Source organism: Platichthys flesus, chromosome 15, assembly GCF_949316205.1.
Source record: "Platichthys flesus chromosome 15, fPlaFle2.1, whole genome shotgun sequence".
NCBI lineage: Eukaryota > Metazoa > Chordata > Actinopteri > Pleuronectiformes > Pleuronectidae > Platichthys > Platichthys flesus.
Window position 1 is genome coordinate 10,243,404 of NC_084959.1, and position 17,889 is coordinate 10,261,292.

A 17,889-nucleotide genomic window follows, 5' to 3' on the forward strand; every position below is an offset into this window, starting at 1 on the left:
GCTGTTTGCATGTACCCAAATACATACGGGGTCATCCCATGTCCCTTAAAATTATGGGGAAATATCACATATAATAATGAACCATTTTTAGCTTTTATTTTTATTTTCAGCTCTTATTTACTCAATTTACTGTATTTCATCTAATTACACATTACCTCAGCTTTCAATTTCCAGGACCAATAGATTTTCACAGCCCTAGAAAAACTTTCTTCATAACCAGCTCTCCAATTAAAATGAATCACCAAATTACTTACTCTAATTCTGCAAAGACGGTCACTAAGTCTCTTCTCCAATAAAGGTAACCTCGATCTGATAACTGGAATCGATGTTGTTTAGCCGCCGGAACAAAGCTAGTATGCTAAATTTTTCGCTTGTTCAAGAAAAGGATTTCGGTTTTGACTTGACCACAAGGGTGAGGGTTTTACATGCAGAAACTAGAATGACCATTGGAACCGGCATGGCCCGACAGTCCCCTTAAAATCTGTCAAGTTCCACAGAACTGCACACAGGCAGTTCCATAAATGCGCCTAATCCCCCCCCCCCCCCCCCCCCCATCGTGATTTATGAATTATTCCCTTGGAAGAGAGTTTAAAAAGTTTAAAAACACCCTCTTGCAATGTTAAAGAAAGAAAAAAGTCTGAATCTCCACCCTGATTCAAATCTGCACCAAACTGTATTGCTTCTTCCTTGACCCATACCACACCCTTTTCTCCTGGAAATCATGTATTTTGTGTAAAATTGCTTACAAACAAACAAATGGACAGGTAAACATAACCTCTTTAGCGGAGGTAACAAAAATTTGGATGACAGGAATTAAGGAGATGGTAGTTAAAAAACTTTTTTTAGTCCTTCCTGACGTGACTTCATGGTGTTGCATTATTATCCTAATTCTCTGTAGTTCAAGTACATAATAGGTTCTGTTCAGATCGAAACTGTTCAAACGCAGAGATGAAAAGCTCTTACCTTGGCTTTACACTGAAGATGAACACTTCTTTGCTGAAATTAGCAAACAAAAATCCAACCATGCTTCATGGCAAACAGGCACATAGATCGGAGGGACTGGGCTAGACTGGACAGTGTATATGCATGTTTGCGTGTTTTGGGGTGGGGCTAAGTTTTGGGAAAGAATGATTTCCAGGCTTTGTGTTCAAAGACCATTTGCATATATGGTATGTCTCCGCGTCAGCTGGAGCAGTCAGCATATGCACAGAGCCTCTTAATTTCCATGGATATATGTATAATCAAATCGAGTGCTCTGCTTCAGGCGGTCAGACAGTAGATGCCTGTCGCATATAGCCAGTCCTGTTCAGTGCTGACCCCACAGGACCCCACATCTACTCCACCCCTCCGCTCCCTTCACTGGTAACCAGTGGCTGCTCGCATCCGGTTTAAAACACTAGTACTTGCGTACCATGCTGTGAACAAATCAGGTCCAGTCTACATCCAGGACATGGTCTAACGTTACATCCCAGCTCGTTCACTCCGCTCTGCTTCGGCAATCGGCTCGTTGCTCCCTCACTGCGAGCTCATGATTTTTAACACTAATCAAAATCACGACTGTTTGCTGTTCTGGCTCCTAGATGGTGGAATGAGCTAACCATGGACATCCGGACATCAGAAAGTTTACACATCTTCCGCCGAAAACTAAAAGCATACCTCTTCCGACTATACCTTGAATAAAAAATATATATATATATATACTAACACTTTAGTAGCACTTAAATGGCACTTACTTATAGCACTTTGTAGTTTTGCTTTATTTTGAAGAAATTGAACTTTCTTGATTCTTGTCATCCTGGGTCTGTACCGTTGGGGTCGAATGCACTTATTGTAAGTCGCTTTGGATAAAAGTATCAGCTAAATGAAATGTAATGTAATGTAATGTTATGAGGAACCTTCACCATCACTATGAACTCACATTTTGTTAATACTTGGTTTTCATCTCATCATTATGACTTTTAATAGTTTAAGCATAAGGTCGCAACATACAACCCAAAATCATTATTTGATGTTTGACCTCATAAATTGTATTGTTTTTTCAAAATAAACACTTGGCTAAATTTTGATTCCTGTAACATATTTCTAAAAAAATTGGGACAGTAAAGCATTTAGCACTTTGTAATGTTGCCATTCCTTTTCACATCACTTTAAAGACGTTTAGGGACTGTAGAGGAGGAAATATCCAAATCCCTTCCTATCCTACTTTGAGGAACAATGTTTTTAAAAATGAATTTCAATTCAATTAAAAGATCTTTATTGTCATTATACTCAGGTAAAATAAAATTGTATGAGGCTTTTCTCAGAAAATCTATTGTGTACAAATATAGAGAAATGTAAGCATGAAAATAGCAGCAAATAATTGTATACAGAAGATTGAATAAGACATTCTTACAGTACAAGCATGATTTGTTTTTTTAAGTTGCAGTCCCTTTGTGGGCTGTGCATTGTGTGTTATTTTCAATCCATGATGTGTGTCACAGTGCTTGATGTGTTTGTTATGAACGTTCCAGAAAAACAGAAAGCCAGAAGAGAAGAGCGGCGAGCCGCTGCGTCTGTATATGCGTTTACGCATAATAATGTAATTTAAATTGTGGTGTTGCTATTTTTAGTTTAGCAAATGAGAGCCACTGTTCATGAAAGGTCTTAAAGAAAGTACTGAACAGTGTGTGGTTGTTGCAGCAACTTAAGTACAATGATGTGAAAAATGTTTTAATGTCTGACAAACATAACTTCTCATGACCTCTCTTCTCATTTTAGCCATTCAACACAGAGGATCCAGTTTATGGAGCGCTGAGTATAGAAACTGAAATTTGTTTCTTTCTTTACTTTAGCATAACGAGCACATGTTGTGTATTTGCAGAGACACAAAGATGGTGTAATGATTCTTTCTTTGGCCTATGCTACAGTCAGTTGTGTCTGTAAGTGTTTTATTAGTTTATTCCCACTGTAAACTGTTCAATGAGATATCACTTCAGGGAAAACAATCAAATACTGTGCAAGGCCACCTTCACTTTTGGCTAAAAAAACAAGTGAATTCATTCTGGAGATATTGCTTTCACAAGGCAAAGAAATATGCTTTGTGACTGTGTCACTGTCTCCTTTATCGTTGACCAAAATTGAATCAATTCATCCTCCAGTCCAAGTTAATATTTATACCAACTTTAAAGAAATTTCCTTAAAGATTCTGGAGATATCATAAGAATGGGAACAGCAAACATCCCAATAAAGATGTGGAGGCATACAAATAAGACTTATTACACTGTCAAATGCATTATACAAAAACACAGGTAGTGTGACTAATGTATCCTGTGCCATTCATTGTTGCCTGTGGTTCTGCAGGAGACTTGTTTTACATAAATGCTGTGACTCTCAATTTGCTTCTTGGTTACTTCCACTCTGCTGCCTTGTTTTTCACTCCCAGGCAAAAACAATGAAGGCAAAATAACTGAAATGTTTACTTTAGCAATTTCAGTACTTAGAATTCAAGTTCCTGAAATACAATTGGAAGAACAGTGATGATGGAGCTTTGATAAAGTTGGAGATTTCTGTATCATTTGTTAGTGACCATGTCACCCACTACTACCCTCTAAAACTGTGATCACGCACACACACACACACACACACACACCAAAATTATCAACCCTAACCTGTGAGTGATTCCTGGTGCTCCAATTACCTGATACAAAGACAACCTGTCATTGTCATGCCACCCCTTAAGTAAACAAGTTCACACAATTTGCGCTGTGTTACTGATTTGATTTGCAAACCATAACAAACCATTTTGCATCTACTTTGTGGACATTTGATTGTCTATGACACACACAAACACACGCACACACACACACACACACACACACACACACACACGCACACAGCCATGTCTATAATCTAACCCTGTACCATTACCCCTACTTGCCAAATCCTAATCTTACACAAACCTTGATGTGTGTCTTCACCATATAATGTAAAGCATCACATTCAATGGGGACATGACCAGTTCATATAATGTGACTGTGTAAACAAGACAGAAGATATTAAATAACAAAAAAAAAGAAAAACATGATCATTCATACGATCAATTCATTCATTAATTCCATTACATTATATATTAACAAAAAGTATGTAATACTAGATAAATCGTTTTATGCTAATTGCATCAGTGTTGTTGTGAGCAATGCTTTGACTAAATAAAATCTTCAAATTATGATTTAAATAAACGCTCATCTATCCTTGTTTGTCGCTGCAATGAAGAAAATAAATTTTTGTTATAGTTGGTTTGCCAAAGCCGATCATCAAGTGTTGACAAAGGAGTGCGATACAACCCAATCATTAGATCACACGTTGTAACCATCTGGAAAAACCTTCACAAAACAACACAATTAGGTCACAAAATATGATTGATATCAAAGAGCATTTCTCGCAGTGGTGATTTGAGCGTTGGTGAGGTCAGCCTGCTAAAATGCTCACATTATGTTGTCATGTTAGTATGTCGACGTCTATGCTCATGTATTGTTTTGATAATTCCTGGTTTAGACCAAAGTACTGGACTGACTGAACACAACGACCTGGGTAATAAAACAACTAAACCTGTGTTTTGAAAGCATGTCCCTCTAACCCTAACCCTAAACTGTTGCTATACCTCTTCCTCTTCTCCAGTTGTGGAAAATGGCCAGTCCGTTTGATGATGAAATTCCACTGCTGGTGCACTAAAATAAGAATATAAGCAATTACTTGATTCACCAAAATATTTTAAAAAAATACCCTGACTCTCCCCAAAAAAAAAAAAATCCATGTGATTTGGAAGCATGTTATTACCCTTGTCCCACTTTTGGATGTCTGTGACATCAATGCTATTTCTGTCAGCACCTGAAAAGATGCTAAAAAATAAGCACATACAACTCAAATAGGTTTGTTAAAAATAAAACTTTTTTAAAAGGTCATTAATGGCCAAATTCAGCTAACTTGATTTCCATTGGCCCATATTAATGACCTGCTGAGCTGATTTATTTTGTGTTGGGTATGAGGGGCCGTCCACTCCAGCCCACTTTGGTCCCTGGATATTGGTTATCTTTCAAGCCTAATAGGTCTACCAGTGGTCAAAAGATTCCAACCACAACAAAACATGAAAATGAGCCCAATTCTGGAGGACAATCTACAACCTGTCCTGGGAAACTACAAGAGCAAGTATGCTTATTTCAGAAAGTTCGAAGTTCATTTTAATAACAGACAAACTTGACTAAAATGTGGAAGTTTGACATAAGCTAATGAAATAGTTAAATATTGTGGCAGTTTTTTATTAATTAGGCATAAAAGTGCATAATCACAAAGCTAATAATCTGTAAACCAATAAAAAACCTACAATTTAGCACTGATTAGTTGCATTGTTTTCCTCTGATTATCCAGACAGAAGATCAATTATTGCTGTCGTTTTGTTAATCCTTTCTAAAAGTCAGAGGGTTATACAGTGGCATTGCTTGTGTTTTGTTTTTAAATGCACCCTAACTTTACCAAAGAGATATTAAAACCAGCAAATGTCTTTATCTGTAAAATGGCTGCTCTAGCAATATCTGAGAATTAGTTGCATTAATCATTGTCACTAGATTTTAGATAGTGCATTATATTCATATATTAAACCTTAGGAATTCAATGTTAAAGATGTAATTGTATTTCAGAATGGATTTTGCCTTCAATTATCCAATGTTTTTATGTCAAACGTACCTGTTTGTCCAACAGTGTTCCAATCAACAATATGAAGAAACCCTTCATAAAGACAAAAAGTGTTATCAGGTAAGAGCATGATTAAGAAGCAAGAAAAGAACTGATGGTGTGTTCACAAAAACGGGGGGACAATTGAAAGAATTTCATAAAAACTCAATCGGAGATGCGTCTAGACCCAAATGTGCGTCACATTTGGAGCCCCTTACGTTCGAGTTGAAATATTTGAACTCAGGCGTCAAATTCGTGAGACACGATGTTGCGTCATCCTATTAGCGGACTCAGGCCTGGCACTGACCTAAGCTAGAGTATGCGGTCGCACACATTTTGCCACGCCCATTTCCGAATACTCCAGAATACGTAAATTTTACCACTTTCTAATTTACTGCAAACCTTAGAAACTTTTTGAGCATGTTAAAGCCCTCAAAAAGCCCATTCACTATGCTCAGAATAATCCTTACAATTTCAAAAGGGCCTCCCACTGTCAGTGCTTGGGCCCTAAATATTTTTTTTTTAGAACAAAATAGAGCATCACTCTTGAGAAAATTTGGTCCAAATTTTAATTTAACACAGCCAGGATGTTGACATAAATATTACATTCATATATATTCTTCTATTATTCACTATTCAACATGTATGACAGAACTGTGCCACTATCAAGTATCTGCTCAATAATACATACAGCTTTCTGCAGGACACTACATTCACACATACACACACACACACACACACACACACACACACACGCACATGCACACGCACACACACACAGACACACACGTGACAGATGTAATCTGACTAAGCTTCATTCAGCTCTTTATCAGCCTGTTCTTCTCAACTGAAGTGTTTGTTTCAAATACCGCACTTGACCCAGACCTCGGCTGTTTGGTGTGTGTGTGTGTGTGTGTATAATCATGCTGCTGAGTCCTCAGTAGAGGGGTATGTATATTACATTGTGTTTCTGTTTTATCTTTGTATACATATAGTACAAGTGCTTGTGTGTGTGAGCACTTTGTAAACATTTCCCACTGATTACAGTATAAGTGAACATAAATGTGTTTTTGCAACAACTGTTTTGAACTGTAGGCGATCAAACAGAGGAAGCTGAGTGTGTGTGTGTATGTGTCTATCTACTTCCTCTTTGTGAGCACTCACAGTGATGGTAGAAGACACAGACGTAGTGTAGCAGCGTCCTCAGTGACTTTGACTGCAGCAGCTGTGAGATGATGTGTGTCAGGAGCAGCTGCTGTTCAGTTTCCTATGTAACACACAGATGATGAAGAGCATCTTCAGCTGTGAGCAGCTGAATTCTTACACCTGTTGGATCCATGTTTAAACAGTGACTTGGTCATACATCTTCTGTCTCTATGGAAAACAGCAGCAGTGTTTCCATCCTTTGAAGCATGTATATACACATTCCTTTAGGGAGCTCAAAACATTTGACTATAAATAAACCCTATTCACTGAGAAGAGGGTCTGCAGTACATCATTAGATGATCAGTTTTATCACGATAATGCAGCTACCAACCTGTGAGTTTTAGACTGAGATTAAATAGATTTGAAAGTGTTACTTGATTTATTTCTTTAAGCTGCTTTCAGAGATGCACCGAAGTCCAGACATTTCCCCTGAAATCTTCCAGCCCGTATGTATGTGTGAGTGTAAATGTCCTAGTCTGTTGCTTCTGACATTTTCAGGTACTTTTGTAATAGTCCCCGGGTAAAATGTTGGTAAAATGTCTGTGTGTGACCATGTGAGAATACAGCAGAAAAAAAGGTCCTGCCAGTGAGTGGATTATGTAACTAACATGAAGGGGATGTGAAGAAGGTACAGATGAAGAAGTCATTAAGCTTTGGGCGATATCGAACGATGTCGCTGTAAATCTGCTACAGACAAAAACGTGATGTGGTCTCGCCTGAAGGTTCCAGATATGTTCCTGTTGTTGTGAACACATCTGATCCAGACAAGCTCCCACTGCATTCCTCATATGAGAAAGGAAAACTCCAGAAAAGGTCTGGATCCAATTTTCTGGTAATCTTTTGTATTTCATGTCTGAAAAGTTGGACAGACACATACAGCAGAATAAACTTACATCATACTTTTAGTTTGTTTGAGTAAAAAACCAAATGAGATGCATGTGTCAATTAAAAATCTAATCTATCTAATCTGAAACAGCATGGTCTGTAAATACAACCATTGTTACCTTGAGACTGCAGATGTATGGAGCATGAAAACGAACATGAAGAATGAAAATGAGGGACTTGAAATGTTCCTGGAAGTGTTTTCAAAAACCTTCTGATGCTGAAACAACAGTGAGAGAAAAGGGGATAAATCTGTTGTAACATTTTCAAGGTTTTATGTTGCTTGTTTTTATCCGTAAACCATATTAAATTAAAATAAACTGACCTGCCTTGAAGTGAGGAGGGAGGACTAGGGGGGTTTGAGGAAATTAGAAGGCGAAGGATGGATGGATAGACGGAGGGCTTGAGGAAGAAGAGTAAGGGAGGGCAGAGGGATGAAGGCAGTGTTGGTTTATCTTGACTGGCTCAGAGTGGTCGCCCCCTTCAGTCAAATATACACGTCTGACCCCGGCGCTTTCATCTCCGCCCCGAGAACGAGCTGGAGCCGCGCTGCTGGCGGAGGATATACAGTGAAAAACAAGCTGTCCTCAGCTAAAACAGGCGGGGATGGCCGGCTGACACGAGATGGGGGGAAATGGGAGGGCGTCATAGTGTAAACACAACTCAATCCTCTGAGGCCATGATGTGTTCTTTGTGAGGAGGGAAGTCGAAACTGGGTGTATAGTGTGTTACACTCCTCTGCAGAGACAGTTTCCCGTTGTCATCGTCGGCTCGGTGGACAGAGAGCAGCCCTCAGACGATCAGGGTTTAGATTTCCATTCGCGTTAACCTTTTTAACATACGACTTGAAGTAGGCTGACATGGGCTAGTTAGCATTAACTGTGCATCATAAGAGGGGATGTGTTGAAATGTCTCAAATCAACTCAAATCGGGGGAAAAAACACACTCACAGTATGTTTCCTTTTGGAAATGCAAAATTCTCTGCTCTGTGTCAAAGAGTCTTCATCCACAGTGTCTGTGACTTGGTCTATTTTATCACAACATGAAAACCTCAAGTATCTGTTCACAGCATAGACTCTAAATGAAGATGGACGACTCTTCTCCACGCCCTGACACCATACAAAAATCAAGCTCCTATATCCTTAATATGGATGATGTTATCGTGCACTTCTGACGTAATTTAGAGGCGGAGTCTGTGCAGCTACAATCGGGGATGGAGCTATGATATCGAGGTCTCACCGATACACACGCTCGACCAAAAGTGAGTCAGTCTCAGCTGTCAATAGTGACATTTTACCCTATCTGTCAAACCAAATTAACCAGAACATTTACTGTAGCATTGAAAAAACTCAAGTCTGACAAGTAGACTAGACGACAAAAAACAAATTTTGCCCATTTGAAGCATTTTTTACTTTTTATTTTGGTCCATGTTCGATCCACTAACATGGAAGAGGCAGGGTTTATGAGCTATACTGCGTCCCGCCACAAGGGGGCAATCAAGATGATTTGGCTTCACTTTGGGGCAGCTGTCAAGTCTTCCATCTTAATGGACCACAGTGCTTGTTTACATCAGGTTTAGTAGCAAATATACACTATGTTGTGAGTTTCTTCTGGCGGGTGAAGTTGTGAACCATGAGTACTTATTATTGTTCATGATAAAATCTCTTTGGGTTTTGTCTTGTCTCAAGCAGGTATCACATATTTTATGACAAATAACTGCCAGGTTTGCTTTTGCTTTTGCAATCTTTTCCTTTAAATGCATGTGTAATGGTAACTAATGCAATGCATGAAAACCACACACGCTTTTTAACCTATTTTTATTCCCATAATACATTTACAATTAATTTTAATTTTGGTTTTTTTGCCCTTTGTCTTTAGAATGAATCAATGTTGTTGTACAATAGTATATCTTTCTTTCTGTCTGAACATGCTGTCTGTGGCTCCGAGGTCTTAGTTGAAAAACTAATGATCCTCCTCTGGAACAGATTCATCTTAGGACAAAAAAACCTAGAGACACAGACTGAGAGAAAAAAGCCAAAAGACGAATGACAACAATTTGAAGATGTAGAGACATTTCACCACGTGTGACAGTCAGACCATCTGCTCCGTCCCCGCCCTGCTCTCCTCCCATCATCCCTCACTGTCATGTTGCAGAATGAGAACCAACGTGGCCGTAAAGATGAAATGAAAATCTCCACGAGGTCTAGACATGGCTGACATTGACATTGGTCACCTGTGGCCTTCTCACCATGTGTTTCTGCTCGTCAACATTTTTTACTTTTCAATCGGTTTGATTTTGATGAAACATCCCTCTGAAGTGGTTGGATTTCCTGCGTGAAGCAGTCACTGCTTTGAAGTGACAAAATCAATCGTCATGAGTTGTTCGGACTTGGTATCATCTGCCAAACATGACACTGCTCATCCCTCCCCTGGAGGAAAATACTTTTCCTTCTGCCATGTTCCTTTTGCTTTGGTTAGGTTTCAGATGCACTTAATTCCCGACAGTGAATACAACTTTGGCAGAGATAATTCAGAAAAGTATAATTTAAATGACAAATCCCATGTCCAGCTGTTTGAGGCTGGACATGTGTGTGGTTAATGGGCAAGTCGGAAAATCAGTTCTGGTAAATTCCAATCAACATGCGTCTGCATGTCCTATATAATGTTTTCATCTATAATCATCTTCTATTGTTACATTTGGAAGACACCATGTGGTTAGTTGAAGAGGCTGAAGATTCACACAAAACTAGCGACAATTTTCACATTTGAAAAGATGAGCTTCATGATATATAATCAATGATCGGTGAGTTATTTTTGAAGCTGTAGTTTTTTTGTGAGTGGTGGTTATCGTCATTCACTTCGGCCACAATCACTGTTGCTACTGCTGTGTTAATATTACAGCTACCACAACTACAACAGTTATTGCTACACCACTAAGTCATCAGGCCCACATGATAACTCCTGTTTGTTATTTGTGTTTGTCCTGACAAATTAGTGTTTGTGTTGTCAGGCTGCTAACAGGGGCGACGGCCGGCGGTTCTCTGGTTTCAGATTGATTCAGCTGCATGTTTCTGAGGATTAGAGGCAGTAGCCAGTCAGTCTAGACTGGTATCCAGTTACACTGGACGCACACAATGACTGGGACGCAGACAGAGGGGACACCATGGACAATGTGCTTAATGGATGGAGGGGGTGATGTTCTCTGTGTGTGTGTTTGTAAACGCATGTGAAGGGTATGTGTGTATTATACGGTATATTGTCAGTGTATGTGTGGATTACACAAAATTACACAAAAATAAATAAAGTTTCAGTAATTAATCGGATATGATAGATTAATCAAAAAGCTGATCAATGATTAACTCTAGATAGTGATTTAGGTTATCAATCAAACAAATATATATAAAGAAAAAACATTATTTGCTTTTAATCCTTTCTTAAACAAAATCAAACAAAAACAAAGAAGGAATCACTTTTGTCGGTGGAAACCTGTAAGGGTGTTTGTCTGACACATTCAGGATAACATCAAAAACTTTGCACTCTTATAAATGATTTATGCTTGATTGCTCTCAATAGTTTAATTGCTTCTCTACTGTTGTTTAATACATTTCACTCAATCATCAAATTAACACATTCCCTCATAGACCGTCAAGTCTCCCTCAAAGTAATAAATTCAATGAAATTAGTGAGTACGAAGAATTACATCACACTGTTATCGCCCTGATATTCATTATCGCTCTGTAATTGGCCTTGTTTATAGGATTTCATTTGTCTTCTTAATGTCTAACTATTCGTCTTATGTCTTGTTATTTGCATTGCTTTGTCTCTGAATGATGCCGTATAAATAAACTTACCTTGCCTAAAATACCTTCTTTTGTAAAGACTAGTAAAAGACAACAAGAGACATTAATAGAAAGACAGAAGTACTTTGTGTGTGCTACTCTGTCACTATTTGTAAAGCCGGCAGCGTAAGGCCTGTAAGCTTCTAATTGTGCCTCATTGTTCTGCTGGACTTTGAACTCAGAGAGGGAATAGATGACACCCAGGGCTGCTGTTTGAGCTCGGTGGTGTGTGTGTGTGTGTGTGTGTGTGTGTGTGTATGTGTGTGAGAGTGTGTGTGTGTGTGTGTAGGACAGGTTAAGGCCTAGGGTCCTGCCGTCTTCCTGAAAGCATAAAGGGGAAAAGGCTTAAAGCGTCAAGAGCCTGACACCCAAAACACACAGACAAAGAGGTACATGTGTGGCCTGAGCGAGCACAGAAAGAAGATGGCGTGACACAGACACACAGACTCAACCTTGTGTGAAAATACACACACGCACACATACACACGGGCACATGTTTACGTATTTAGCCAGAAATACAATTCCCCCCCCAGACCTCTCTCTGCCTCGGCCCCAGCAGAGGACCACCAGGTCGGCTCCATCTGTCGATCTTCCGGAGAAGATTTTCTCAGACTTAATCTGTCTTCAGGGGCCTTTTCTTACCTCACTCTGTGTGACTGGCCTGAAATCAGAGTGGGACACGCGTGCAGCAACAAACACCGGTAGAACTTTATGGTGCTGTTGACTGATTTTCATGAAGTTAAAAAGATGTTGATGTTTACCAGGCATGGAGAAGCTAATTCAAGATACTGGGGAGTTGCTTGATGGTGTTCTTCTTGGTTTTTCAGCTCATTGTTTTGGTTTTCCACCTCACCTTGGTTCACTCTCTCTGTACCCACGAAATGCATCTCTAACAAACGAGACAACGTTAACAAATAGACAAATAGACAAATTTTAAAAATGAAAGTAAATATTGGATTTAGTCTGTATTCATCAGGCGGACTTAAACATGACTTTAAATCTGCACGTGTGAATGTATGTGAATGAAAGAGCTGTTCTCTCTATGTTGTGTTATCACTGTAGACATTAAAAAACAAAAAAAAATTTCGCATTGTCAAGGAGAAGAACTACACAACCCAAAACCCTCAGTAATAGTGATGTCTCTGATTTCATGCACTTTTGATTTGGTTGAAAACAACCAAGTCATGCTAGAATAGAAAATATTGGTGTTTCTCCAGTTACGTGCACATCGACCATCATATCAGTGCATGTCTCTGTTCCTGCCAGTCGACTCACATGTAGGTACCAGCTTCCACAGCTTTGGACCCACATGAGGCCCATTACAGATCTGGTTGTGTGGGACAGACACACGTCCATGTGAATGTGTCTCTGCTATGAAGTCCATAATGTTGTGCTCGTTCCTTTTAGAGGCTTTAATCAATGAATGATGGTGTGAGGCTAAAACCCAGAGCACAGGCTGAGACCACCACACATCACCCACTGTTTGATCACAACCAGTTGTTGTTTGCTCTTCACCACAAGTGTTGTTTACCCATGAAGATGGCTGATAAATGATGTAATACAAATTATTAAAAGGTTTAATTTGACCTTGTTGGAATATTTTCACATAGAAGCTGGGACACAGAGACACACTGACTGGATATTGCAGCTTTAGCTGCACTGGAAATCTGCTGTTATCAACTGATGGGTGGATTTCAAACATCACTTACTTACTTAACCAAGCACAAGAACACAAATGAGTAGTTGGATGAGGGATAAGAGAAAATGTTTGGATTTCGAAATAAATGTTTTATCCCTCAACACCACAATATACACTCCCAGTACATTAACCTACTTTCTGTTCTTTCACAGTGAAGAAACGATCAATATTTAGCAATTGAGATAAAGTTGATAAAAAGAAAGTTGAGATGAAGTTGTTATCCTCACGTATCTCTAAAATACAAAACCTGCAAACTTACTATATAGAATAAACTGGGAGGATTTCCAGTCTCTATTAGTTTGCATTAAAACCCAATCTGTGCTGAAATGTTTATTTGGAAAAATCACGCTTGATGTTTTTCAATTTACTTAGCTATAATGGTTACAAGCAATTATAATAAAATCAAACGGTGTTTTATGATAATTAGTTGGCATTGTTTAGAACAGTGCCTGTACTGTGCCACTAAGAGCACTGTGTGTTACCTAATATTGTCATTACATTTCGTAACAATAGATCAAATCTGTATTTAAGAGGTGTAGCTTGTGGCGATGGAGACACAATGAGTTATCATATAACTGTCTTTCAGCTCATTGAGTTTTACAGCCTGTCATCAAATGTGTGGAGCAACAGTTGGCTCTGAAATTGAAACTGCTGTGGAGCATTTAGCAGCTAAAGGTGAAGGGGTATTGAACTTGTTTTTTTAACTACAAAATATGAATTTCCTCAGCAAAGGGACATGTCACCAGGTGGCCATATTTGACAACCTAACCATTTCAGTGATTAGTAACTGTTCATTGTCATCTGTCTTCTATCCTTACAGTTAGGAAGACAATGATACACTTGATTAACTTGCCGCATGTCATTAACAAATCATAAAAAGCCCATTTCACTCGTAGATCTCTATGACGCTAACATGGTTCCCAGGAAGACCAGCGATTCCTCTGCAGAGCTTTTCGTACCACTGTTCACATTTATCTTCATCTCTCCATCTGTCGCCATCTGACTCCCGGCCTCTGGTGTTCTCAGGAAATCAGTCGGCTGAGGAACGGTGGCGTCAACGGGGCTCTGGCCGGGCCTGAGTGGATTTAGGGTCACACCCAGCGTTTGAAATGAACACCAGCCTAACACCAACCAAATGCCGATAGATGTAATCTGAAAACAGTCGCCAGTACTTTGGCGGCGCTGGAAAAGGTGAAATCTCTTTATATCGTCTCTCTTCTGTCATAGAAATGATTTCAAGGTGCGGGAGGAGAACTGAATAAATATCCCTAAATCCTTTTCTCATGAGAATGAAATCTGATATGAAAACCATCACTGTTTATGCAATAAATCCTATTCCTGCAGATCAACTTATATTTTAGGTAATTTGTGAATTAGCTTATTCATTGACAGATATTTATGACCACTAAGAGTTCATTGTGGCTTATTTTTCTATTGGAATAATAATTGTTGTGTTTGATGTAGTGACAGTTTTAAAAGGTTTACGTAAACTCTTCAATATGTCAATGATCCTTTTGTGTATTTCATCGAACCACAAACCGACCTGTGAGAAATTTTCGAAACACTTAGTCATTGTTGTCTGTGTTGGATGCAGTGCAGTGGTCACACCCTGCTGAAAACCTGTAATAAGTAACACACACGGACACGGAGAAAACCCACTCACCTCCCTGTGTTGAAAGTGCGCAGGCTACCGCATGTAGATGCAAGAATACACACACACACACACACTGCGACACACAAGAAAAGCAACATTCAAACAAGGGCAGAGAAGAACCTGAGTCATGGTGCCCTAAGGTTCACCAACATCCAACCTCCGCCCTTCCTCTCTTCTTGGGTGGGGGACACCCTGGCGTCACCTGTCTCTTTTTCTCAAGGTGTCAAAGCTCCGAGGTGAGTCTTCTCACTCCTCTGACGAAGGCTGGGATTCCAATTAGCCAGGGGCTGATTTCCCTCTGCCGCACACAGGCATCACAGTGATGAAGAAACATGCTGACTGTAGAGAAGCCCCATAGTGGAAACTGAATTTTTTCTAGTTTGTTTGTTCCTTTTGGACGTTATCTCTCCTGCAATTTCTCCCTCTGCCTCTTTCCTCTCTCGCCCTGGCCCTCCCTCCACGCCTAACCTACATGCTTAGATACCCTTCATTTAGCATGTCAGCAGCGATGACACACGCACCCATTCATCCACCCCTGTCCACATTGTTACAAGTGTATTCCGAATCAAGCAGGAACAGGCACAGCCTTTTGTTTCCCGTCGAACATTTTCTGCCCAATAAAGCCTCCAGATATTCAAGCGGCTGAATATTTGGCCTTTTCAAAAGGAAAGCTTCTTGGAGATCCCTCGTACAAAGCCGGGAGAGAGTATAATTTGTGTGGTGTGTTTTCAGCGAGGTCCCATCCTGTCAGGGGTGAAGGCTCTTTTTTATCTCTCGGGGTGTCTTGAGTGGCTCTCATGTCTGCTTCAGAGCATGCAGGGGCTCAAAGCTGAGCGACAGTGAAACATCAACGTGAGTGGCAGCGGGGTCGACAGCCACGGCTCGGACAAATCCTCCTCTATCTGGCCCAGGATCCTCTGGGGCTACTCGGTGAGCTGCCGCGAATCACCTTGAGCTTAATGATTTGTAGATATACACAGAGAAGAGGGCCGGACCCTCCAGGGCCGGAGTTTATCTCTGGACCTGACCCTTTGATCTGGCCCACAGATTAACCCTGCACACAAAGAGATACGGCCCATGTGTGTGTGCGTGTGTGTGTGTGTTGTGAATATATATGTGTCTGGAGATGTTTGAGCCTTCAGTAACCTCAGTATAACCCTAAGACCCAGGCAAGACCAGGGCAAGACCAATAAATGCAATTTACAACTGTCCAGTGATGCGTTCACTGACCCTGTTGTCCTGGTCTCACGAGGAGACGTTCACTGCCACAGTTAATCTCTTATTATCAATCAAGAAGTTGAGTGATTCGTATTGTTTCAATGTGACGAATGGTGATGTCAGGTCCAGTTTAGTTCAGTTATAACTCAGCATTCATGTGTTTTACATTAAATGTGATACTGATACTTGAAGGGATAGTTCACAGGAAAATGAAATTCACTCATTATCTACTCCCCACTATGATGATGGAACTGTGGGTGAAGTCAATGGTGAGTCCTTCTTCAGACATAATAAACAACAGAAAAAACATATCATGCATCCATACTGCTTGTCTGGTGTCATCCAAGTGTCGGCGAGCCCCGACATTCATATTTGACTTGAAACAAGGTCATTTACAATGGGATTTACGCCTAAAGGCTCAAGCTGGTTCTGCTTTATTCTACTAAAATGATATTCTGTGTCAAACTGTGGAGGAAGACATCGCAGTGACCACCCACTGTGCAGATGACAGATGAGGCGAGGAAAGAACGAAAGAAAGAAAGAAAGAAAGAAAGAAAGATTGATATTAGATGACTCATTGAAATTCACAGTTGAGTCTGACTTGGACCTCATTGCAAAACCACGTCATGCAACAGTCTGTAATACGCCCTTCTTCTCCTTCTTCAGCCTGAATCACAAAGAGGAGCCGCCCAATCCCAGTTATGGATTCACTCTGCATGACCAAGTAACATCCTTGTAAGGAGCCTAGTGAGGATTCTCCTTCACACAGGAGTTCGTCTGTGAAGGCAAACAGACTTTCACATCTATTTGATTACAACCACAACAACAATATCTACTGATTTCCACGAAACTTGGTGGAAGGATGCGGAAGAACATTTTGGTTCAGAAGTATCCAGGATTTTTACTCTCTCTATTATTCACCATTTTCACCAGGGAGTAATTCCAAATCTGTTTGAAAAAAACAGGCATCTTTTTGTAACTGATACGTATGAATATGTTAAATTTGGTGCGATTTGTTTCTGTGGGAGTTCGCGTCCCACTCAATGCCATGCTATTTTTATTGTTATTGGTTTAATATATATGTTTATTCCGTTCTTTTGAACTAACTGCATTTCCTTCACTGTATTCAGTTGCATAATGAAGCATAGGTGAGCTCTACTTGATGTCGATATTAGTCCTGGGAAGTGAATCTAAAATCTTCAGAAACTATCTTTTTCGGCCTGTTTCAGTGTGAGTGGCATCACACATCTTTACTCTTGTTTCGTCACCCTGACCTCGAGATTGCGACTCTGCTCCTATGGTCCCAGTCCCAGACGACACAGCCTCACAGATCAGTAGTCTAAACGCACATTACACATATTGTTGTTCCCCCCTCGGCCATAGGACTGCCGGCTGTGCTAAAGCCTCTGACACCGCAGCGAGGCATCGGGGATCAGGACTGAAGGGTTTGAATCTCAGACTCTTGAGCCACGGGGCGACACATCTCCATTCCTGTGCTCCCTCTCTGTCTCCTCACAGTGACTGACAGCTGCACTGAGACTTCATTATTGCCATATTTTAAACCATATTCACTGTTTTCCTCAGTGGGGCAGGGGTGGTGGTGGATGGATGGATGAACGGGTGGATGGGGGTTGTGGAAGAGGAGAGCAGGAAGGGAGACAAAAGCTCCCCAGATGAAAATCCTA